General features: G+C 38.1%; 1 long non-coding RNA gene and 1 other non-coding gene across 2 annotated transcripts; both read right to left on the bottom strand.

Annotated features, from left to right (window-relative positions):
* Positions 1-755: 755 nt before the first annotated feature.
* LOC110344090 (uncharacterized) lies at positions 756-25689 on the bottom strand. Its single transcript, XR_002386386.2, has 3 exons — positions 25233-25689; positions 18284-18469; positions 756-5169 (listed from the first exon to the last, which is right to left on the bottom strand). It is a non-coding gene; the product is annotated as an uncharacterized LOC110344090 (long non-coding RNA).
* On the bottom strand, positions 1241-1347 carry LOC147828695 (U6 spliceosomal RNA). Its single transcript, XR_015450345.1, has one exon. It is a non-coding gene; the product is annotated as a U6 spliceosomal RNA (small nuclear RNA).
* Positions 25690-25733: the final 44 nt, after the last annotated feature.

The following is a 25733-nucleotide window of genomic DNA, read 5'->3' as shown; positions in this document are numbered from 1 at the left end:
TAAAACTTTCAATGCATTTTTTTCCCTGGGGTTTGGATACATATTTTCATCAGATTCTCATTTGGGTTTTATGATTTATCTATTCATTGATCCAACAAATGTGTATTGAGGGATCAGGCACTGTTCTGGGTGCTTGAGGTCTAGCAGCAAATATGAGAGAGAAGTTCCCAAATATAAGTTTATAGCCTGGAAAGTAAACAAACGAGTAACAAGATCTTAGATCCAGACAGGCCACATGAGAGGACAATGTGGTAGAGTATAGGCTAGAATGGTCATAAAAGACCCCTTAAGGAAAGCTCTGATCTGAAATAGGAAGGAGGAGAAGGAACTAGTCACACAGACACCTTGAAACCCAAGAAAACAGTGTTCCCATTAGAATTTTAAAGGAACTATGGACTGGATGTACTTAGCAGGTATGAAAACTTGAAAGGTATTTGCGGACAGTGATAGAAGGCATAGTGAAAGAGAATTCAGACAGGTTATATGAAGCCTCTGGGCCATGATAAAAGATCAGAATTTCATTTTAAGGCACCAAGGGCAAATGCACTGTAGAAAAATATTCTGCTTTGCATAGGAAGGTCCAAGTTTCTCTCTGGCTCCACATTTTGTATATGTTCATCATCTGACCATCATAATCTGTCATTAAACACCAGGTTAACCCAGATGGGCACAACTCAAGTGGGCTACCCTCCTATCCTTCCTACAGCAAGACCCATTTCATCTCTTTTGCCATGCCAGATAAACACTATGTCCTTCCCAGAAGAATGGGGAGACGGCTCTTTCCTTTCATCACAAGGAGGAGACTCGAGTCTCTTTGCAGGAGAATGAGGGATTTCATTCTTTTTTCTTAAATTAATTTTATTGGTACATTTTAGTTACACCATATAATGACAGTCATCATTAGAGATTTATACCTTTACATAATATATATTGATTCTTATTTTTCCCCATTCCCCTGCCCACCCTTCAACCCCTCCACCCCTATTTACAAAGACTTTGTTTCCATTTTTTCATTTTCTCATATTTAGCCCTTTCCCTTCTTTCCTTTCTCCTACCCCTCCCACTTCCCCTTCCCCTTTGCACATTTTCTTCCTATTTCACATTATCTATTGCACATTTTGATCCTTATTTACACTTTCAATTTCTCACACCAGAGAAACTATACAGTATTTACACATGTGTGTCCTATTTATTTCACTCAAGAGTATGGCCTCAATGTGCATCCATTTAGCTATAAATAAAAAATATGGAACACTTCACAAATTTGCATGTCATCCTTGAGCAGGGGTCATGCTAATCTTTTCCGTATCATTGCAATTTTAGTATATGTGCTGCCAAAGCGAGCACAGGGACTTTGTTCTTTGCTAGGGAGGCCTTGAACATGTCACTTTGTTTTGTTTCGTTCCTTTTGGTACTGGGGATTGAACTCTGGACCTTGTGCTTGCGAGGCAGGTGGCGGCACCATTGAGCCAAATCCCCAGCCCTGAACACATCATTTTACCATACCTTTCATTTCATTTGTGAAATGGGAATAGTAATTTACATTTTGGAATGTTGTCGTGATGATCACATAATATATATTACAGTGACATGAAAATAAAACAGCACGGGTTTCTGTATACAAAAGCACATTATTTGCTCTTCTGAGAAATATTATTATTTTGCTACAACCTTGGGTTTATATATACAAATGAATACATATATGTACCAATGTAAGGAAACCTGACACATGAGGAATAATTGCCTGCATTATAAAAATGTTCTTCACTTTAAAATTAAGTTTGCTTTGAATAGTATTTTGTTAAAATTAATAAGTTAGTTCACAAAACTGAGTCTTTCAAATACACTTTCAGCAATGTTTCAGCCCTGGAGAAGTAGCTCAGTGGTAAGTGCTTGCCTAACATGTGCAAAGCTCTGGACTGAAGCAGTACCACACACACACATACACACACACACACCTTCCACTTGAACCCACTGAGGTAAGTATACCAGTACCTATAAATTTAAGGAAAAAGTCACTCACATTGTAATTTTTATTCTTATCCTTCAAAGCCTAGTATTTATTTACTCTAAACATCTCTATGCTCAAAAAATATTAAGTTTAGCTATCAATGTGTATATCTGAATATAATAGCTTTTTCTGTATTAAGTCAATGGAAATAAATGGAGACCACACAAATTAGACCAAACTATTTACTTAGAGGGAGTCAGCCACCATCACTTGCATTTGGCAGAGATTCAAAGCCAAGCATGGGAGTGGGAAAGCTTCATAGTGTTAAAAAAAAAAAAATGAAAGGTTGCAGATATGTTCTGACTGGAGGCTGTTGACAGGAAAAGCTGGAGGACTAACCAAAAGGCCAGCTGAGCAGAAAGAAGCAGGGTATTCTACACAATTGGTTTGGGAAGCGTATTTGGCTTTCTCTGGTTGGTCCTAGGGCTGGGGATTTAGCTCAGTGGTTTCACCACCTGCTGTGCAAGCGGAAGGACCAGAGTTCGATCCCTGGTACCAAAAAAAAAAATCTCTGGTTGGTCCTGAGTTGGGGGGATTGGTGACAAAGAACTAGAAAGTTGGCAGGTATTGATCAAGTCCTAACAATCCTCGTGGCAGCCAGAGATGCTGGTTTGACTTCTGTGGCTTGTTGTTGCAGGTTTTGGCTCAGAGTTCTATTGTCATTTGTGGTCTGGCCACTGTCTGTTTGTTTAGTCAATCTCTCAAGTCATGAAGTAGAAAATAATTTATGTCCAACAATTAAAGAGAAACTAGATCAAGGTGTAAGGCACCTTTCATTTTGGTGAGATAATGTTTTGATATATTAAGAAGTATTTTTGTTTGTTTGTACTGCTAATTCCTTTCTATTCAATACATTCTTTTATTCAAATTAGATTTTGGCATGTATTGCCTTGAGGTAAGGATATTATAAAAGAAATTCACAGAGAATGAGTTGCTCATGACTTTTCTGCTTTAAAGTGGACTTGTGAAACCCAAAGCAGAAACAATAGTTTGACAGAAGACCTTTTCTTTGATTATGAAAAGCCTAGATTTTGAGTATCAAGGCCCAATGAAGGATTCAGATTATAAAGTTCATTCAATAAAAAGTAGATTTGAAAAAAATAAATGATAAGCCAAAAGGGCATTTTCTCAATCCAGAAAGCAATCACAAGTTTATGCAGTAGATGTGCAAAGACGTTAGAAAGAATGCCTCTATCTAGTCCCAACCCCGTCACCATGGTGGTGGGGCTGGGAGGAGACACAACTGGAACACTTGCTAGGTTTAAGGGACTGTGAAGACAAAGGACAGAGAGAAGGGGTAACTCATACCATCCTTTCAAGATGGAACCCAGAACAGCAGCAAGCCTTATGGAATATACCAGTCCAACAGGGCACAGACAGGCACATGGGGTAGGCATAGTGGCAGAAGGTCTTGGGGTGGCTATAAGTACTCTCCACTCATCATAATGTGTGCATTTCATATGGGATTGAGAGTGGAACAGAGGGCTCTGAGCAACTACATACTTGGACTAGACCTGCACCCAAAATTTTCCGTAAGAAACTACGTGAGGACTTCCATCTCAGAGGATGCCAGCTAAAGTGATGACATGGCTAAAGGGTGAATACCAGCCACCCTCTTAAACCTATGTAGATGTCAGCCTATTGAGGAAAGCATAAGGAATGGGCATAAGAGAAGTCCAAATCAACCATGATGGTCTGAAACTTTCATTTTTGCCTCCTTATATATAGTAATTTTGCAAAAAGGAGCTTGAGCTCAGTTATAAAAAAATAAAGTTTACATTTAGCAAATGCCTGAGATTTTTACATTATAGCTTATAGCTCACATATATATATACTGATGACTCAAATTTGCTTTTAAAAATGGAGTTTTCTGTCTCCTTTAGTAAATTTGGGGGTACTTTCTGCCTATTTATTATATGCATAGTATTGGCCAAATGAAAATAGTTTGTGGCCCCAAAGAAATATCATACTAAGACCAGTTTCAACACAGAATACTTTTCAGTTAACATTCTGAGTAATATAAACCTTAATTTAGTATCTGAGTTATCTTGAATTGTCATTGCCTTCTTTAATAATAGATTTCCATTGATGAAATTAAAACTTTTCACTCTATTTGATTTTTACAAACATGAATGTAGTCTTACAATAGTATCACTTCCTTTAGATATATAATCAAATAGTATAAAAGATATTAAGCCTCTTATAATCATGTTGAAGAATAACATCAATAATCAGGTATTGAATTCCTTCTAGGACCAAGAATTTTACACATGTTATATCATTTATTTCTCACAACCATCCTTGAGAATGTTATTGTCCCCATTTTACACCTTAGAAAAGTAAGGCTGACCAAAGAGTCTCACTAGGAAGTGGCAAATTTAGACAAAATGTCCCAGTTTTCCAATACCCCCACAAATGAGACATGCTTTGACCTATACTACATTGCTGCTTCTCTCTGCTCAGCCCTTTAACACTTTTGAAGGGAAATTGAGCATGCAGAGATGGTAAATAATTATAATTCTTCTTTATTCTAATTTCCACATGGCTGTTATGGAAATTAAAACAGCCATAACAAAATACTCAACCTTTCAAGAGTAACATACTACATTTTAATATCCTCCAGCCAAATATGGTATCAGTAGATGGTTACAGAGGATTGATATCTATGTTTTGACCTACCTCCTTTGAGAAACATTACATGTAATAAAAAATATTTTTCTATCACAGAAAATTTGTCTCTAATATGCTGTTGGGCCAAAAGTTGTCTCTTTATTACATCCCAGAGGGAGGAAGTTGAATGGAAAAGATTCTTCAGCTTAACTATGAGAAGGTATTATACATTTCAACAGAAGAAAAAAAATCCATCAAAAGCTAAGTTGATAAATTAAGGATTCCATAATAAGTCTTGGGATATAGGTTGTACATTTGGTTTTTTAAAAATTGCACTAATGCAGCTAAATCTGTATACCAGATGCTGAAGTTGGACTTTTGCTTCAACCAGTTTTGTCCTTCCACCTGCAACTGATCTCCTTTTGAAGGCCTGGGAGAGCTGGTAGGATGGATGGCCAGAAGAGAAGAAATCCAGGCAATGACCCAAGTTGCATCCCTGAAGAAAAATCTCAGAATATACAGGATAGGAAAGGCGCTGAAGTCACAAACTGGATGAAAAAGCAAAACAAAACAAAAACTCAGCCTGGGGAAGTACAACACTGAACACAGAAAATAAAATGTACCAGGATGTTCTTTTCATGTATTATGCAGTGGTGGCCTGAACACATTCAGAGTTACACAGAATTTTAGTAATAACAAAAGATACTATTTATTAAGTTCTTCTTTATGCATCATGGATTGTGCTAAATATTTTCTAGAGATAACTTTATTCAATCCTTATAACAGCTTTGTGATACAGTTATTAGTTATAGTCCCATTTTACAAATGAGTACATAGAGGATTAAGGAGATTATTCCTTTGCTGGAGGCTATGCACCTAAGTGGCCCAACAACCTGACTCCAGATTCTAGAGGTCTCTCTATTCCTTTGCAGCACTGATGGCATCTGTCAGGGTTCTTGCTTAATAATAATAAACAATAATGAACTCTGTCTAAAACAAAATAAAACAAAACACTAGAAGAATCCCACTAATGGATGCATAGCTGAAGGAACTGAAGTCAGTATGTTGAAAAGTCACCTGCACTCTTATGTTTATTGTAGTAATATTCATAATAGCCAAGACATGGAATCAATCTAGGTGTCCATCCACTGCTGAATGAATAAATGAAATGTGTAATAATTTATACAATGGAATATCATTCAGCCATAAAAGAGTGAACATTACGTTAAGTGAAATAAGTCAGACATAGAAAGACAAATACTACATATTCTCATTTGTATGTGGAAGCTAAAACATTGATCTCAAAGAAGTAGAGATAGAATAATAGTTACCAGAATCCAGAAAGGGTATGAAGAAGAGGAATGGAGAGGATGATTAACAAGTTTAGGGGTATAGTTGGTTAGGAAGGATAACTTCTAATGTTCTATAGCATAGCAGGATGACTGTGGTTGATGACAATTAACTGAACATTTAAAAATAGCTGACAGACAGCCAGGCATGGTGGCACATACCTGTAATCCCTGCACTCTGTGAGGCAGGGGTAGAAGGATCACAAGTTTAAAACCTGTCTGGGTGACTTAGTGACTTAGTGAAACCCTGTACCAAAATAAATTTTAAAATGTTAAAACAAAGTGCTAGGGATATAGCTCAGTGTAAAGACTGTGGCTTCAATCATCAGTACTGGAAAAAAAAAAAAAAAAGCTAGCAGAGAGGATTCTGAAGGTTTCCAACACAAAAAAGTAATAAATGTCTGAGATGACAGATATGCCAATTACCCTGATCTGATCATTACTAACTATATAAAATGTGTTTAAATGTCACACTGTACCCCATTCATATGTAGAATTACTATGTGTAAAATATATATTACTATACATATAAATATTTTTTAATTGGAAGAAAGGAGATGGGGAGCTCCTAGATCTGAGAAAGCTGGGAGAGCAGGCTTGGAAAACAGGTAGGAGTTGAGGGGCTCGGGAAAACTCAGTCTAAAGTGTTGCTGTCTGTGCTTCATTCATCTTCCACTTCCTAGAAACCCCCACTAGGCACCATGCTGCCCTATGCAGCTCTTCCAGGTATTCTTCCTTAACTCTGGACCTGGGCGGGAGGGTCTCCTGCCTGGTGTCAGGGACACAGCTCAATAGGCCAGGGTGTGGACGAATGAGATTCAAACCTTGTGGCTTCCACAATAGAAGGCAAGGAAGTCCTATATCCCAACAAGACCAGACCAAATGAGTAATCCCCCCAAAGGTGGGCACCCAAAGGAGGATTACAGTGTCTTCCCAGACTATCCACTGTAGCCACCTTGTAGCAGGAAATCATTCCCATTAGGAAAGTAAATGTAGGTCTGTGATATAATTTTGAGAAGTCAGGCAAAGGTTGAATTATGCAAACATTAAATATTGCAAATCAAAACCTTACTGACCTAGAAATTCATCCTAATAGATATATTTGCAATCTCTAAATGCAAGCTTTAAAAGGCAAATTTGGTAACCCATATGCTAAGCGTCAATTAATTGGGATGTTTAGGGAATAAAATGTTCTTTTTAACTTAAATTTCTAACTAGATGTGATTAAGCTTTTAAAATGACTCATGAAACTCTGTATTTCAAATCTTACCACTGTAATTCCTAATAACATATTTGTATTGTAAAGATTTTGCAGCACCCCCAAGTTATTAGTGCTACCATGAGGGATGATAAAGTGCAGTGGGTGTGGACTAGGCTGTGTACAGAATCTAGTAATATTTTGTGTGTATATTTCATTAAGCAATCTGCTGGGAGCTTGCCATTTGTTTCTCTATTAAAAATTGGGTAAAGTTGAGGAAATAAATTTTGTTCATTTTTAAAATGCATTTTATTTTGGAGCCCACTCAGTACAAGTGCACTATTAGGCTCTGTGAACAAAGACATAAGTGATAAAGTTGTTTTAAGGTGAGATAGAAATTTTAAAAATTAGATGACTAATTCTTGGGGAGGGATAGAGAGGGTGGCCATCTCAGTTGGGCCTTGGAGGATAATAAGTAGGATATTGCCAGATGAGGGAGGAAAGAAGAGGACCATTTTGAGGCAGAAAAAACAAAATGAAGAAAGATGTCAAGATATGAAAGTCACGGAGTTAAGGGAAAGACAAACAATTCAATGCACCTACTCAGATGTGCTAAAGGGCAATGAGGTCACTCCAAGGGTGGATTAGGACAGGATTGTCAGGGGATTCAAATACCACACTAACAGAACATGGATCTTTTTTTTTTTTCTCCTTCTGGTAGTTTTTTTTTTTTTTAATTTCAAGATAGGGTCTTATTACATCTCTAAGTTGCCCAGTCTGGGCTCAAATTTGCAACCTTCCTGTCTCAGCTTCCTTGAGTGGGATTACAGGCATGCACCACCACACTTGGGTAGCCACTGGATCTTTTTTAAGTACAGGAATGATAAGATCACAAATGTGCTTTAGGAAAATCAGCTAACAACAGGGAAAAGGCAAAAGGTGATACCAGAGGTAGGAAATTACCTAAGAGAGCTTGCAATAGTCCAAGAGATAAATGATTTCTTAGACAAATGCAATAATGGCTGGAAGGATTCTTTCTCTGAGAATTACCTTATAGATGGAATCCATAGGACTTTATCTGATTGGACACAGGGTGGTAGTGAAGAAATGAGAATTTAAATAATAGGGCTAATGTCATAATAACTTAGTCACTTTCATCATCACTGGGACAAAATATCTGAGACCCACAATTTAAAGGAGGAGAGGTTTATTTTGGCTTGCACTTGAAGAAGTTTCAGTCCATGGCTGGCAGGCTCAAATTCTCAGTGAGGAGTAGAGGTGGTAACCATGGTAGAAGGGCCTGGGTGGAGGAAAACTGCTCACCTCATGGTGGCCAGCAAGCAGAAAGAGAAAGGAAGAGCCCAGAGGGAGATGCACCCTTCCAGGTCAAGCACCGAGGACAGGCTTCACACCAGGCCCCACCTGACAACAGTGAGTCAGTGGATTAGTCCACTGATGACTATAGCACCCCCATGTTCCAATAACTTTCCAAACACAGGAAGCTTTTGGGGGACACCCTAGATCTAAGCCATAACAATAACCATTTCATTTTGCAAAAACAATAATAATTACACTTTTATTCACTCATTGAATAAATGGAGCAGTGATTTCGATTGATCATCTCCCATCCTAGACTTATTGAATCAGATCACCTGGAAATGAAAGTATCCATATTTTTAAGAACTCTTAAAAATATGGCTTCTAATAATTAGATAGTTTGAGAAAATGCTACACTTGAAGATGTGAAAAGGAAATGACACCCACTAACATGAGATCAGTAATGCCACATCCTCTGAAGCATGTCCTGAATCTTAACACTTCTATCTAATACCACTTTGTCCACTCTAAAACACATTTACCATTGCCAAAACAATTCCCCCCTCCCCTTCTTCCTCCTCCTCTTTTTCCTCTTGCTTCTCCTCCTCCTCTTCCTCCTTTTTTTTTTCATGAGACAAGGTCTCATTGTGTGCTGCCCAGCCTGGCCTTGAACTTGAAATCTTCCTGCCTCAGCCTCTGGAGTAGCCAGTATTACAGGGTTGTGCCACCATGCTCAGTTCAAAATAATTCTTTAAAATATGAAATAGACCAGGTACCCTTTGCTTAAAATGTTCCAGTGACTTTCTCTCATATTGTGATAGTCTTAAAATAAGCTCATAAATTATTTTATATTCTTCTCTTGAAAAGGTAGAACCCAATTCCTCTCCCTTTGATAGTAGGCTACTTATTCTTAGACTAAGAAATAAAGTGCGACAGAAATGACGGTGTGTGATGTCTGAAACATGGCCATAAAGGCACTGTGGTTTCCCTCTTGTCAGCTGTCATGTCATGAGGACACTCTAGCAACCCTCTGGAGAAATCTGTGTGACAAGGAACTGAAACGTCCTGCCAAGAGCCAACAAGGAACTAGACTTTGGCTCATAAATACATAACTAAACTATCCTAGGCGCAGCTCCTCCAGCCTCATCAGTCCTTTAGATGGCAGTAGCCCCAGCTACTATCTTTACTTAAGTGACCCAGGAGACCCTGAGGCAGAACCTCCCAAATTCTTGATCCACAGAAACAATGAGGTAATAAATATTGACTTTAAACTTCTACCTGTGGGCAGAAATTTATAAAGCAACAGTAGACAATTAATACACTTACAAGCCATGATAGCACGTGCCTGTAATCCCAACACTCAGGAGGCTAAGGCAGAGGATCACTGGGAGTTCGAGGCCAGCCTGCGCTACATAGTGAGTTCAAGGACAGCTTGAACTACACAGCAAGACCCTGTCTCAAAACAAAACAAAGTGAACACACTTAAAATATTATCCAAACTCCTTGCTATGGCCTGCCAGGCCCAATATACTCAGGATGCTGCCTAGATCACTAACTTTACCACTATTTGCTGTTCCCTAACAAGTATTTGTCACTGCTTTTGAATAGAAATAGAATCAGGAAAGTTTATCCAGTTACAGGAATCCAAGCTAATGATTACATTTCCTAGCCTCCCTCACATGTACATACGTTCACATAACAAAGTTTTGGCTTGTGGGATGTGAGCAGAATGCTGTGTGCAACTTCCAAGTGGTATCTTTAAATGGAAGGGGTGCAATTTCTGTTTCTCTTTGCCTCACTTTTGTTGGCCAGAATACCAGTATGATGGCAAAAGGGTGGCAGCTACAGTAGTCGTCTCTCAAGCCATAAGACAGAAGTTGCATGGTGAAAATGGCAGCATGCTAAGAAAGAAAGGGCCTAGGCCTTCAACACTATCAAGGCAGAACTTACGTGCCTGACTTATTTTATTTAACATTATGTGCTCAAGCTGCATCCATTTGTTTATAGATGTCTTAAGTGATATGAATGTTAAAACAGCCACAAATCTGCTGGAAGATACAATAGGTTTTTTACTATTCTGTTGAAAGTGTGTTCCCCTCAGTTCTCTGCCTTATACTTAGGAAGTCTATTCTTCATGATCCTCATCTGCATATGAAATTTTCCTGTTTTTCTGGCTATTGTCTATCACTCTCCACTGGAGAATAAGCTCTGTAAGAGCAAGAACCCTGGCTGCCCTACTTTCTGCTGAATCTCCAGAGCCAAGAAAGTGCTTGCACATAGTAAGTGCTCTATAAGTGTCTATTGTGTGACTAAATAAACTAGTGAACAAATAATTAATGATGCCATGAACCTAGTCCTTTGAGTTATTTCCCATTCAGCCTCTCTCACTGGCAAAATTAGGTAACAATAATGACGTAAGAGTTGAAAAAATTGTCAGTAAATTTCTTTCACCTCCATTATTAAGTATTCTGATTTAATGAGGAAAAATCTTCCTTCCCCAAAAACAGTTAATAAATCTCTGTTTTGGGTTTTAAATCTCAACTAGGAAAAAAAAGTTGCTCATAAAAATATTATGCCTAAGAGCTGGGAGTATAGTTCAGGGTACAGCACTTGTCTAGCATGCAGGAGGCCCTGTGTTCCAGCCCTAGCACAATAAATAAACAAAAATTATGCCTAGAGGACAGATTCTCTTAAATCATAATATGTGTAATCATGATATTGACCCTAAGATGCCAACTATTGAGAAGCACACCATTGTTTTATGTACCATGAAAAAAGGAAAAATGTTGCCATGGGAGATTCTGTTCTTGTTTCCAATTTGTGTCCCCACCCTATCCCCTCCCCACCTCACAGTGGGTAGAGTACACATCTGCACTCCATTGTCAGTCCTGGCCATGTGGCTCGCTTTGGTCAATTGAATGTGAGTGGATGTAACAAAGACCATATCCAAGCAGCTTTACATGTGTTTGCAAGGTTTCAATCAGCTTTTGCTCTTTCCCAAAAAACTCCCAGATTGTGACTAGTCCTTTCACTGTAATCTAGAATAACAAGCCTAGTTGTGCAGAGATAAGCCCAGCCCAGCCAAATCAATCAAAGCAAAAGCCAATAGAGCCAAGCCAATCCATAGTCCCCATATAATATGTACCAAAAAATAGAGGTGTCACTGAAAGCCAATGAGATATTGATAATCACAAGAAACACAGTGACAAACTACTATATGCCATCAATAGTAAACTGCCCCTTTATTTTAGAGATATTAGAATATGAGAAAATGCATGCCTTAATAAAATATGGTATTCTAAATGTTATATATCAGTACAAAATATATATCCAATACCCAATAAACATTTGTTGACCTGATATTACATACATGATGGTGTGGAGTTCACATTTATGGTGAGTCTTCTTGATAAGAACATTTCCCTTTAGCATATTGTTTGCAGCAGTGTAACTGCAGTTATGAATTGTAATGGAAACTAAAATTTATATGGCAAGCCAAGTTCAAGGCTAAAAAATTAGCTGTGTCTTTTCTTTCCTTCTCTCTGTCACCTTTCATAGCCTGTAGACCTAGACTTGAGTCTTCTATTTGGGGAAACCAGAGAATGAAGGTGACAAAGATGGAGTTCAATAGCCACTGACATAAACATGACATAAAATATTTGGATGCATGCTTGTGAAACAAGTTTTCATAACCTCCTAACTAAGAAAGAGGCCCAATAGGGTGAAGTTGGAAGGAGTGAAACCATAAGAGCCACCAGCAGAGGTAGAGAGATGTCCGCATCTGTCAGATGAAGCTCCATCTTACTATCAATATATGAGCTGTGTGGATGCCAACTCAGAGCACTGCTCACTGTGGATGGCCTAAAACTGGGTTATGAATTAATCACAGTATATGGCTTTGATATTTTTTACCAAGTAATACACAAAATATTAATAGTAATGATAATAATCTCATAGTAGCAATAATAATATTAACTCTGAGGAGAGTACTGACTATATGCCTAGCACAATGTTAAATGTCTCATTTGTTCTTCACAATAATTTCATATATTAGTCATCTCTCGTTTCAGTAAAGTTTTGTAACAAACAACCCGCCAAATCAAAATCTTACAGCGACAGTTAGTATCTTTCCCATCAGTCCACAGGCTGACTATGGTTTGTGTGATGCAGGCTGGGCTCTGCTGCAAGCTTTTCTTGAGGCTGTGGACAGAATGGAGTTCACTCTAGGGAGTGTGTTGGGTTCAGGTCTGCTCCACATGTCTCTCATCATTCGGGGACAGACAGATACCTGGGGTGGGAGGAGTATAAGACAGCAAATGGAAACACAGGATGCCAAGCTTGGAATGGGCACACTATCACTTCTACCCACATTCCACAAACAAGACTAACGTTGGTAGGGAGGAAATAATATTCTGCCTCAGGGGAGATGGGAGTGAATATTTGCTGAACTATAATCAAATACATGTTAAGGTAAATATGTACATGTTTTATACTCATTTTACAGATGAAGAAACCAAGGCACAGAAAAGTTAAATGACTTTCCTAACAACACACTTAGGAAGTGATAAAGTCAGGATTTGAATTCAGGCTATTTGTTTTCAGAGGTGAACTTTTTCATTATTGCTGTAAATGGTTTTATCAAACCGGACTCCAGAAGGCATTCCAAAGAGAAGCATAGCAGGGGTAATTTTATAATAACAAACCAGACCTGAAGAAAAAGAGTAGGAAAGATAAAAATACTATTTTGAGATCTTAATCAATGAATATGATTTTCTCATTAGCTTTCATAGCTGCAAGAATAGGTGTTCCACAGAATTCTGTGGATTCTGTAGGACTCCACAGAAGGATGTGGGCTTGTTTATTTTTAGAATTCCCTCATATAAACATATTAACATTTTATCTACTCAAGTACTACCTCTGCTACTTATTCCTTATCTATCTACTTTAAAAGGGAAACTTACTTATTCTGATAATTATGAGTATTCTATAAACTAATAATGAAGTTCCTCCTTAGAAGGCTGACTTGTCAGTCATATTAAATCAACATGAAAAACAATGACATCCAACAAAAACTTTAGATTCAAGCCTTAATAGGTATGCAAATAGCCCATGATAGAAAAAAAAACCCTGGAGCATGATTATAAAATATGGGAACTATGGTTCAAATGTCACAAAAAAGTCCTTTGGATTTTTTTCTTTTTTTTTTTTTTGAGACAGGGTCTCACTTTGTAGTTCGGGCTGGCCTCAAACTCACAGCAATCCTCCTGCCTTAGCCTCCCAAGTGCTGAGACTACAGGCATGCACCACCATGTCTGGCTCTTTGGAAATATTTTTAAGGAAGAGACAAGAGTGTGGGATGGAAGAGCAGCAGAATCCATACCCAGAGGACTTGTCAGCCAGATTCACATACTTCAAGATCTTGCAATGCCCACAGACAGGATATTTTTGAACCGCTTATGCTTCTTACACCAATAATGCTTTAGAAGAATTATTTTTCTTCTTTCTGTAGTAGCAAAAACTAATGTCAGGTAATAGAACCTAGATCAGTGTTAAATAAAACTCAAATCTACTGTGAGATTCCCATTTCTCACTGTAGTTCTATTATCATGATGATTTCAATTTCAGGTTGCTACCATAAAGTAAGTACAAAACTGGAACATCTTCTAATATAAAAGCCAAATGGTTACTACTTTTAACCTTGTTTGGATTTTTTGGAGGACGAGTGGTCTGAGACATGGTCTTGCTATGTAATCCAGGCTGGCCCTGGACTCTCTCATAGCCCAGGCTAGTTTTAAACCCTTCGTCTTTCTGCCTCGGCCTCTCAAGTGTTGGGATTACACACATGCACCACCAGGCCGGGCTTGATCTCGATTTAAGTGCGTGAATTGCATAAAGACATTTCTGGGAGCATTTTAATATGAAGAATTTAGGTAATTAGTTGCTGGGGTTATTTTTTTTTTTAAAAGAAGTCTTTATTTCTTGTAAATTCTGAGATATTTACAGAAAAATTTAATATCTGAGATTTGCTTCAAAACATTGCAGCAGGTGAGTGTAAAATGTTGATAAGTGCCTAAATTGAATAGTAAGTACATAGGGGTTCATTATTCTATTTTTTCTACTTTCGTGTAATGTTTTAAAACTTCTAAAACAAAAAGTAAAAAAGAAAAATCATGAAAAGGCCACTGTCAGAGAAGTCTCATTCAACTGATGTCTTCAATAGTTAATAGATTTTTCTCTAAAAATGAAATCATAAGGGCCGGGGATTTAGCTCAGTGGTTCTGGTGCCTGCCTTGCAAGCTCAAGGTTCTGAGTTCAATCCCCAGTACCAAAAAAAAAAAAAAAATAGTAAAATAAAATAAAATCATAAGTTCCAAACTGTACACCTGGGAATATCCTTAAACAACGTCACCATGATATTCACAAACAAAATATAACAGCTTATCCTATGTGGGTAAATTATATTATTTGTTCTATAATTTAAAACATCTGTATTCCTAAAGTATAAGAAGGAAAAGCCCTTTATATGTATATTTTTTTCTTGATTTGAAGTTAGGAGTTCCTTCCCTTGAATAGTGGAGAATATTCAGGGTTTTTGCTGTAAGCTTACTATGTGTCACATATTGATCTAAATACTTTATATTTATGAGCTCATGCTATTCTTCACAATTTCCCATTGATAAGTATGACCATTCTTCTCATTTCACAAATAAGAAAACTACCATACTGAGAATTTATATAATGTGCCCAATATTGGACTATTGATTAATAGCAAAGCATAGGGCAACTGGATCCAGTGTCTGATCCCTTAATCACTGAGTTCTGTCACTTACCATAGAAAGAGCATCTTTTGTGGAATTATTTCTTTATTTAGACTTTGGAGTCCCAGGCTCTTTTGTTCTTAGAAAAATAAAGCAACTCTTACTGACTTTGATATCAGCATATTCCTTTTATTTGTCATGTACTTCAAACCTATTACTCCCAACATAGTCATACAAGCCCTACAATGTTCAAACATATTTATTACAGATGTTTGTTTATGGCATGATTTCAAAGAACAGAATACATCAGAGTAAGCTCTTCTGGGTGATTTAAACCAGGACAATTTTGAGAGATAGCTCTGATATTATGGTAGTTGACAATGACTTCTCTCTTTTGTGAGTGTCAGCTTCTGGGAAATAGTCTTACATGATTTTCCCTGATCACCTAATTTTCTCAGGTCTTTAGCAAATTCTTTGCAGCCCAGAAAGCTGATATTACTGCTCCCATATTGGTAAAGTTAATAATGGAATTCTCTTTTCAGATACATGGCTTAATCGAGGAAAAATTTATTTTTAATTTGCCTATGGACTATACCATAATAACCTTCAAATAGGGTGATGTTTAATTTGGAAGACTTTTTGTCTTCAAGAGTATTTGAAAACTACTGGTACCTGCTCCTCAAGACCAGACACTTTGATTTGAATAAATGTGGTGAACTTGGTCTTTGTGAGAAACGTTTAAAGAGCAATAGAGTGCTAGTTGGACTTGTACTGGCAAAAATATTCTCTAATCTGATGTTCTCATCATACGTGAAAAGAACTCAAATAACTTCTGAATTTGATTGTGACAGCATGAAGATGGGTGTGGAGAATAAAGACCTAGCTCATTCATTTACTATTTATTCAGTGGACTAACAGATACTTATGTAGCCTTTATTCAGCAAATATGGGATGCAGTGGTACACAAAATGATTAAAGCGGCATGATAGGGCCCCCCTCTGAAATCCTCTTTGTAGGCCTCAAGTTTCAACCTATGTTAATACCAAGAACAATTGGGTTAATAGGGAGGGGGAGGAAGGAACACAGAAACAGAGAGACTGAATTGATCATGAGGACCAATCAGTCTACTGGTTAATTTTGGAACCTAAGAAGACAAAAAAGATCACCTATTTTTTGTTTTATAGATGAGTAATTTTAAACGCAGAGCCTATAATAGTGTAATTATTCAGGACAGAGCTATAAGACCCAGATGGTTGACCTTTTATAATACTGTCTATGTTCATGTAAAAATTTCAGCAGATTTTTTTCCATACCAAGTTTATGAAAGAAAATAATCTCCTAGAAAGAGCCTTCCTAAAAGAAAAGGACCAACTTCTCCTGTTGAGCTAATCCTAGTGTGAAATTAACTAGCAGCCCCAATAATCAATTCCACACTGCTGCCCTGTAGGGAGAGCAGCTAGAATAAAGGAAAGTAAGTCTTGGTTCATTTCCTCCCTAACTACAGTTGTTCTAAGATCAAATATTTAGAATATTGGAAGGAAATGTCAAGAAAGGACAATTGTGAATGTGAAGAACTGAGAAAGCAAGACCTAAAAATTAAACCAAAGAGAAAAATTAGAATAAAATATTATGGTTATATATACTTTTCCACACCCCTTTAAAAGCTAACCTACACGAAGAAAAGTGTAGTCGATAATATTCCTAGTGATAAGAGAAATGCAGATCTTTACAAAAGTGAGATTTCATTTTATACCCACTTACTAGAAATTTTCAGAAGTTTGACAATTTTGAGTATTGACAGGGTATGATCAACAGAATCTCTACTAGTGGAGGTATAAATTGGTAGAGCCACTTTATAACGCTGTTTGGTGTAATCTGTTAAACTTGAATATTTACAAACCCTATAATCCCATCATTCCAATGCTAGATAGAATCTCTTGCTATGTGCATCTGGAGGCATTAGTGAACCTGTATGTGACACCATTGTTGTAACAGAATAAAATCTGGAAGCAACCCAAATATCCAGTGACAAGTGAACGGACAGAGTGTGGTATATTCACACAATGAATTTTTTTTTTTTTTTGGTACCGGGGATCGAACTCAGGACCTTGCGCTTGCAAAGGAGGTGGCAGAACTGCTGAGCTAAATCCCCAGCCCTCACACAATGAATTTTATACAGAAGTGAAAACAAATGATGTAGCCGGGAGTGGTGGTATATGCCTGTGATCCCAGCACTCAGGAGGCTGAGGTAAGAGGATCACCATGAGTTTGAGGCCAACCTGGGCTACACAGTGAGTTCAAGGCCAGCCTGCACTACAAAGCAAGACCTTGTCTCAAAAACAACTGCTACTATATACAATGATATGGCTAAACTTCAGCAAAATAATGTTGAGTAAATTAAAAAGCTCACAGAAAATTGGCACTTTCTTTGTAAGTTAAAAATAAGTTAAATGGGCTGGGGATTTAGCTCAGTGGCACACCTGCCTTGAAAGCACAAGGTCCTGAATTTGATCCCCGGTACCAAAAAAAAAACAACAACAAACAAACACCACAGCTAAATAACGTAGTTATACATATAAATTAAATGATACTAAAAATAGTGGCAATGATAAGTACAAGATTCAGGATAAAGACAACTTCATGTTGGGAAAATAAGGGATAGAAAAAGACCACATAGAAGTAAACTATGATCAATATTCTACTTCTTGTGTTACTTGTGGAGTCACTTTATATATTACATTATACAAAGATTAATGGCTGCCAGGGAGTTAGCTCAGTGGCACTGCACCTGCCTTGCAAGTACAAGGTCCTGAGTTCGATACCTAGTACCAAAAAAATGTCAGCCAGGAATTTAGCTCAGGGTTCCACCTCCTGCCTTGAAAGCACAAGGCCCTGAGTTTGATCCCCTGTACCAAAAAAAAAGTCAAAGATTAATGGCTAATTGCCTTAGTTATTTATTGCAGCATAACAAATTATCTTACAGTGTACCAACTTATATATTTCTGTGGTGTCTAGGGTCAGGAATTTGGGTGCATCTTACCTGCGAGGTTTTGGCTTTAGCTTAGGGTCCCTCATGAGGTTACAGTCAAGTTTGCAGTCAGGAATGTAGATCCCCGAAGGAGCTGGAAGATCTACTTCTGACATGGCTCATTCATAAGGCTGTTTGCTTGAAGCTTTGTCTTCACTATGTGGGTCAAGACTGCTCATGACATGTCTTCTCACAGAGCTAGCAATAGGAGAGACAGAGATAGAGAGTGAGCAAGAGAACACCCAAGATCAAAGGTACAATACAATAATATGGATAAAGGTACAGGTACAATAATATGGAAGGCGGCATACCACCATTTCTGCTGGATACTATTGATCACAAAGACTGACCCTGGGACATTGTGAAGGGGACTGAGGATGTCACTATCGGGAGGTAGGGATCATTCAATTCTATGATACAACAAAAAAGAATAATGTGTAGCCCAAGATGAAACAGAACCAAGAAAAAATTGAACCTAAGGTTGGAAACTAAATAAATAAGTAAAATGCACTCCAATTTGAAAGTGACAGGACATGGGGAGGAATGAGATAAGTCAGCTTTAATTCTGGCTTTTTCATTTTCCAACTTCTATGACTTTGGGCAAGTCATTTGACTTCCTTCTATTTGGAAAATAAGGATGAGCTTATTGACTTGCTTCTTTATACACAAAATAGAATACTCTAATGAATACCATTTGCCCAGGACCTAGAATCTACAACTTTCTAGTTTGTTTGATGGTACTGGGGAATTGAACCCAGGGCCTCACGGGTTCCAACCAAGTATTCTACCACTGAACTACACCCCAAGCCTCTAACTTCCTAGATGTTAGCATATTTGTTTCACCTGTTTTTCCCTTCCTGAAATGTCTTCAAGGAAACTCCTGACATTGCTATTTTATCCTGATATATTTTAGTAAGTATCACTTAAAATATTGACATTTTCTTATAAATTTATACATAAAATTAATAATTCCTTTTCAATATCCAATCTATTAAAATTATATCCAAATGTCTTTGAGTTTCTCAAAACTTTTTCCAATTGGCTTGTTAGAATGAGTTTAAACAAATCTACACATTATATTTTGTTTGTTATCTTTTTAAATCTTTCAATTTAGAGGAGTCCTTTTATTTCCTTTTTACTCCCTTATCTTGTTGAAGAAACCCAGGCAGTTTGTTTGTAGACTATGCTACAGGTTGGATTTACCTGTTAGCTTTTTTTTTTTTGGTACCAGGGATCGAACTTGGGTCCTCCAGCTTGCAAGGCAAGCGACGGAACCACTGAGCTAAATCCCCGGCCCAGCTTTCTTTTGATGACATTTTATTCCCACTTTTGCTTCTAGAAGACTGGAAGTTGGTCCTAAAACCTTGTTGAGATTTAGATTCAATTATTCTAGTTAAAATATTTTGTAAATGAAGCCAGGTATGGTGGAGCACATCTGGGATCCCAGGACTCAAGAGGCTGAGGAAGGAGGATCACCACGAGGTCAAGCCGCAACTCACTATGTACTGAACTCACTATGACCTTGTTTCAAAAAACAAAAAAATTTTTTTAATAGATGATGTTGTATACTTCATAATGCACCACATCAGGAGGCGCAACTGTGTGCAGTCTCCATTTCCAGCAGTGCTGGGATTGATTAAGGTGAGGTCTGTCTGAAGCCTGTATTGTAAAGTCCCCCATCAATTAATCCATAAGGAATTATAAAATGGTAATTTCCTAATTCTACTGGTTTTTTTTTATTCAATAGAATTATTTTCATTAAAGAAAAACTTCCCGGGCAGAGGATTTAGCTCAGTGGTTTCACCGCCTGCTGCACAAGTGCAAGGACCCAAGCTCGATCCCCGGTACCAAAAATAAATAAATAAATAAATAAATAAAAATTAAAAATTAAAAAAAACTTCCCCTCACCAACTCACCAACCTAGATAATTTGGCTACCCCATTAGAAAAGCCTTGTTCTGTACTTCACACCCTCTCGGGCCGTCTTTCACTGTAGTCATTGCAGCAGCATGCTGCTTCCTCCAGTGTAACCCGCCAGCACCTCTCCTCAAATCCACTGAATATATTTTTCTGACCTCCACCCTGATTCCTCTGTTCCATGAGGGTGAAATATCTGCACTCACAAGTAACAGCTTGGAGATGTGTGGAAGCTGAGGTCCCAAGACAGAAACTTGGACCAGTGGGATATGGGGGCTGGTAAATAAGCGCTCTTCTCTTGCTGCAGCAAGCTAACAATTATGGAGTACAGTGTACATTCTGCATAGCTCCAAGGCCGCATTGCTACGGTGATGACCAATTTGAGAACACCGTTGTATTGACTTACCTTGTTTCACTTTCCCTAGCCATCCACTGCTGTTTCCTGCGATCACTGTCCAAAATCAACTACCTAAAAAGTAAGCCCTTGTCTCAGGTTTAGTTTCCAAGGGGCAAGCCAGGCTAAGACACCATTAAATCTAATTCATACAGGAAAGGCAGGATAAGTATTCAATTCTTTAGTTATATTGAAAATATTCAGAGTCTTGCCTAGTTACGACTATAAACTCCTAGGTTTATATGTAACCAGTGCATTTCAGTCAGTTGTAGTTCTTACTCTTTTTGATGCTCATACTATGCCCCTTTCAGCCAGTGAGAGTCTTTTTATGCTGACCCCTTTGTACCTTTGAACTGTCACATTAGACTTTAAACTTTTAATAGAGTATCCTCAATGTCTAGTGCAAGATGTACTAGGGTCAACACAGCCTGAAATCTGCCATTCCTCCAAGGAGCCTCATTCCTTTTCATAGGAAAATGATGTATTAAAAGTACAATATGATGCTAAAATTGCTTACTACTATAAGATTTTCATTACCTCTAGGTCTTTTCAAGGGACAATGAAAACAAATACTTCTCTTTTTGCAATAAATATAAAACTTTTCTTATTGAGATATAAGAAATTGTTTTTGAAAAGAAAAAATCTTAAGCTCACATTATTTTGAATTCAACTTTAATATTACATGGATGAAAACCATTGTTCCTAATAACTCTAATATTTATTTTTACCTATATCATACAGAAATAGATTTAAATTACAGTAATAGCATCTATAGTTCTATTAGCAGTAAGACTCTTCAATAAAGCTTAAGATTTTTTGTTGGTCTATTTATCTTGAGAATATATTCTAGTGTGAATGAACTTTACTTTCTTGACATTTATTTATTTGATGTGATCATGCTATCAACTTAATATATGGATAGACTGCTTTGGTTTATTTTCAAATTTTATGAATTGCATTTTTTGGATTTAAAATTATATTTTGAATGTGCAATACATACATATATATATATATATATATATATATAAAACATGATTCTATAGACATAGACAATGTTTATTCAGAATAGTCTAGCTTACATGTTCATCTCCTCTACCTGTTTTTTCCTGTCCCAAATACAGGCAAGTATATATTCATAGTTCACCTAGCTTACAGAAAAAAAAGCTTACTATACTTTCTGTACCATGTGAGTGAGTGTGTTTGTCTATTTTAGAGCTAATATGTATCCTGGAGATCATTCTACAAGATGTAAAGAGATGGCTCTGTTTGTTTGTTTGTTTTTCCAGAGTTGCACAGTGTGTTTCATTATGTGGATCTACCCTGATTTATTCCACCATTTCCTGACTATGGTTTTTTGGATTGTTCCCAGTCATTTGCTATTATAAATAGTACTGCAATGAATAACTTTGTACATAAACCATCTTGTATTTTGGAATAGCTTCTAGAATTGGGATTTCTGTGTCAAAAAGCAAATGCATGTGTAATTTCATTAGCAATTATCCAATTCCCATGCATAGGTTCTGGGTAGCACTTTGCATTCTCAACAGCACGATGTGCCATCCCTGTTCCCCACAGCCTCCCAACCAAATGAGTGGTCAAACATTTGGACTTTTGCTAATCTGATTACTTCTATCATTCTGTTCCATGACATAGTAAGATGCTTTCATCTGCTTTTGGAAGAACCCATTCAGGATAAACAATAGGTGATTGTGTTGAAGGTGGCAGGAAGAGAGTGGCTGTTGTATTTCTATTTCCGTTCTCCTAATCATGGAAATGCCAAAGTCCACAGCATCACTATCCTAGCTAAGACCTTGTATTTCCAAAAGTTGGCTTGGGTTTTCAGCCAAATATAAGAGGACATCTGTTATGGCTTGTGTTTGGGTATCCCCCTCACACACCAAAAGAAGCCTGATGCTTTTAGAGAGGTGGGTGAATCTAGAGTGTGTGACTGATTCATGGTGGGGCTAGGCCCGAGGGCACTAGGAATAAGGGCATGAGTGCTACCCACCCAAAGTAGTCTGAATAAGATAAAAGGGGCAGAAAGATGCTATGAAGGCCCATGGCTGCTTTGCTACCATTGGTCTGGTATGCCATGAACTGCTGCCCCTCTGCCATGTGCCACCCTGCCTTGGAGCCAGCTGAATATAAAGTGAAACCTCTACAAACTGAGCTAAATAAACCTTTCCAACTTTAATTTTGGGTGTTAGGTATTTTGTCTCAGCAATGAGAGAAAAGTAACTAAGACAACATCAAATATGACCTCACTTTTTTTTTTTTTTTGCTGTACCGGGGATTGAACTCAGGACCTTGCACTTTCCAGGGAGGCATGTGCCACTGAGATACATCCCCAGCCCAACCTCACCTCTTTTCAAGGTCAGCAGAATGCAAAGAGGCAGGGAAGCACAATCCCTTTACTGAGAAAAAAAACCCTGAGAAAGGTGGAGAAGGAATCATGACCATCTTTTGTCAGCTTGTTGCCTCTGGAACAATTCCAGGGTCAAGGGGAAGTCCCTGTGAATCCCTGGAGGTTTCTACAGACTATGGAATGACCACAATCCTAGCAGGCTTCTTACATTTAGGATCTTTTTTTGCTGCTTTGTAGGAGTAAATATCATGGATGGGCATTATTTTTTCTTTCAGGATTTTTCATATTCCAGTGGGCTGTTTTGCCCTCCTAGGGCAATGTTTGGAATCAAATCTGGTTGTCATGTTTAGAAGAGATACTTTTGGCATCTAGTGGGTAGAAGTGAGGGATGCTGCTAAACATCTTACAATAATCAGGAAGCCTCCCTGCTACTCCCAATAAATAATTATCTGGTCCAAAATGTCAATAGTATTGAGGTTTGAAACCATCCTGTATTCCTACTTTATGGACACAGTCACAGATATCCTTAAAATAACTAATATCAGTGGTAAAGGGAGGGCAGAATCACAGATACTGCCCCTTCCTGCTTCTCCAAAAGTCACTAGCAATTTGGAAGTCTCTTTGACCATGAAGATTGAAGGAATTATATATTTAACTGAAAGATTAAAGAACAAATAGCATTTTAACCTTCTAAAAACTAATTATCATTAAGTATAATGCAAGCTTTTAACTGCAAGTATAAAGGGAAGTGCTGATTATTTAAGGTAAATGGGACCAAAAGTCCCATGAATAATCAAAAACTTGGTTAATAGAGTATGACCAGAGAATAATGCACTTGGTTTCTGTGGAGAAATTAAAGTACATGCTGTGAATTAGTATTAAGGAAATAGCATGAAAAGTTACTCTTAAGGTACCATGATTCTGAAGAAACAGCCTCAGGTGCCCAATATATCACATTCAGTCTTTATCTCTCTTTGGATTGTCACTTCTTTTACCTTGGATAATTCGGAAGCTCAGGCCTTGAAACTTTTTGGAATGGTAAAGTAACTCACTCTCCACATTTATTTTCATCTAGGAACAGACTTGAATTTTATTGCCAGTTTATTTCTTTTACAGACATTATTTTCGAACTTCTGCTTACCTCACTGGTTTTCAGGGCAGAGAATGTTTTTAGTATCTTTAAGCATAATTCACCTTACATGTACCCTAAACAGTTATACCTAAATTGAATTTTTTGTGAAAATAGAATTTTTTTTTTTTTTTGGTACCGGGGATCGAACTCGAGTCCTTGAGCTTGCGCAGCAGGCGGCGAAACCACTGAGCTAAATCCCTGGCCCTAGAATTTTTAATTGCAAGAGAAATTCACCAAAGGGAGTCTGAAGCTAAATATTTTGCAGAATAAAGCATCTTGTTTGGAGACTTATCTGGTTGTCTCAATTCGGAAGGGGTACTTCTGGCATCTAGTGAGTCAAATATTAAGTCTAGTCAGCCAAATATAATAGGACATCAAAAAAAGTGAACAATTCCTCATTAATTTGCCCTTTTTCTAAGTCCTATTTTGTTGTTGTCAATTGTTTTGTTTCTTGAGACTGGGTCTCACCATGTTGCCCGGCTTGATGCCCAACTGCTGGGCTCAAGCAACCCTCTTTCCTCAGCCTCCCAAGAAGCTGGGACCAGATTCGAGCTACCACACAATTTTTATACATAGACCAAAAGTCTAGTCCAATATTATGCAAAAGAATTTTTAAAATCAACCATAAATTTGGGAAGACTTTGAAATCTGCAATTTTAGAAGCTATTTGTATTAAGATTTAATAATACATTCTTTATTATCATCAAGGGTTTATTAACACTTGTTTTGGGTGATGAGATAGGCCAGACATACCTGAAGAAAATAAGTAGCATTACTGAAATAATCACATTGACTGCTTTTCTTAGCAGTAAAGAGAAAAGAATAAGTGGTAGCCTATTATTAGATACGTAATGTTGTGGTAAAAAAAATCAGATTGTCTGGGTTCACACACTTGCCTACTGTGGTCAATCGGCAATTTACACAAACAGGCTGTACCTCAATTTCCTCATACAAACGAGGAACACTAACTAGTGTTATTTGCTTAAGATGGTTGTTTTGAGGATTAAATGAGCTAATATGTGAAAAGCACGGGGGCTAGTGATTTAGTCTGGAATCCTGGGTGGTGAGTGGAGCCCCAAGAACAGGCATAAGAGAAAAATTAGAGGCGAGGGACGGGGGCCAGGGAAGAGGCCACGTTTCATTCTATCCCTCACCCTTTCGAAGGAGGCACTGCTGGTTCTGCCCCGACTACACAGAGACAGATGGAGGCTCCGAGTCGAGGTCAGTGATTTGAACAAGGAAGCGAGAGCGTCCGCAGAAAAGTGCCCTCTTCTACCAGCCGGGCGCTGAGGACACCGAGGGCTCAGCCCACTGCGGACCCGGCGTTCATCGCCCACAGCGCAGGCCGCCAGGCAGCCGGAGAAGCAGCCGCCCTCACGCCGGTCCAGTGCCACAGGATGGGACAGCGACGAGGGGCTTCCGGGCAGCTAGTCTTCGGCGGGACGCCCTTCTCGTGGGCAGACATCGACCTCGCCCAGGAGTAAATGCTGGATTACGCCCATTCTGTGCTGGGCACCGGGAATACTAATGAACTTCACACTCCAGGCGCAGCGGGTGCAGGCCGCATCCACATTGTAGCTTTTCGACCGCCGAACCTATCAGGCCGGGAAGAGCCGCAGCCTTACCCTGCCCCTCGCCTTCCGGAGTCCGCCCAC

Source organism: Heterocephalus glaber, unplaced genomic scaffold, assembly GCF_053883595.1.
Source record: "Heterocephalus glaber isolate CG9 unplaced genomic scaffold, H.glaber_assembly_v1.0 deba00000942, whole genome shotgun sequence".
In the NCBI taxonomy this organism is placed as follows: Eukaryota; Metazoa; Chordata; class Mammalia; order Rodentia; family Bathyergidae; genus Heterocephalus; species Heterocephalus glaber.
This window is presented reverse-complemented; position numbering and strand designations above follow the sequence as displayed.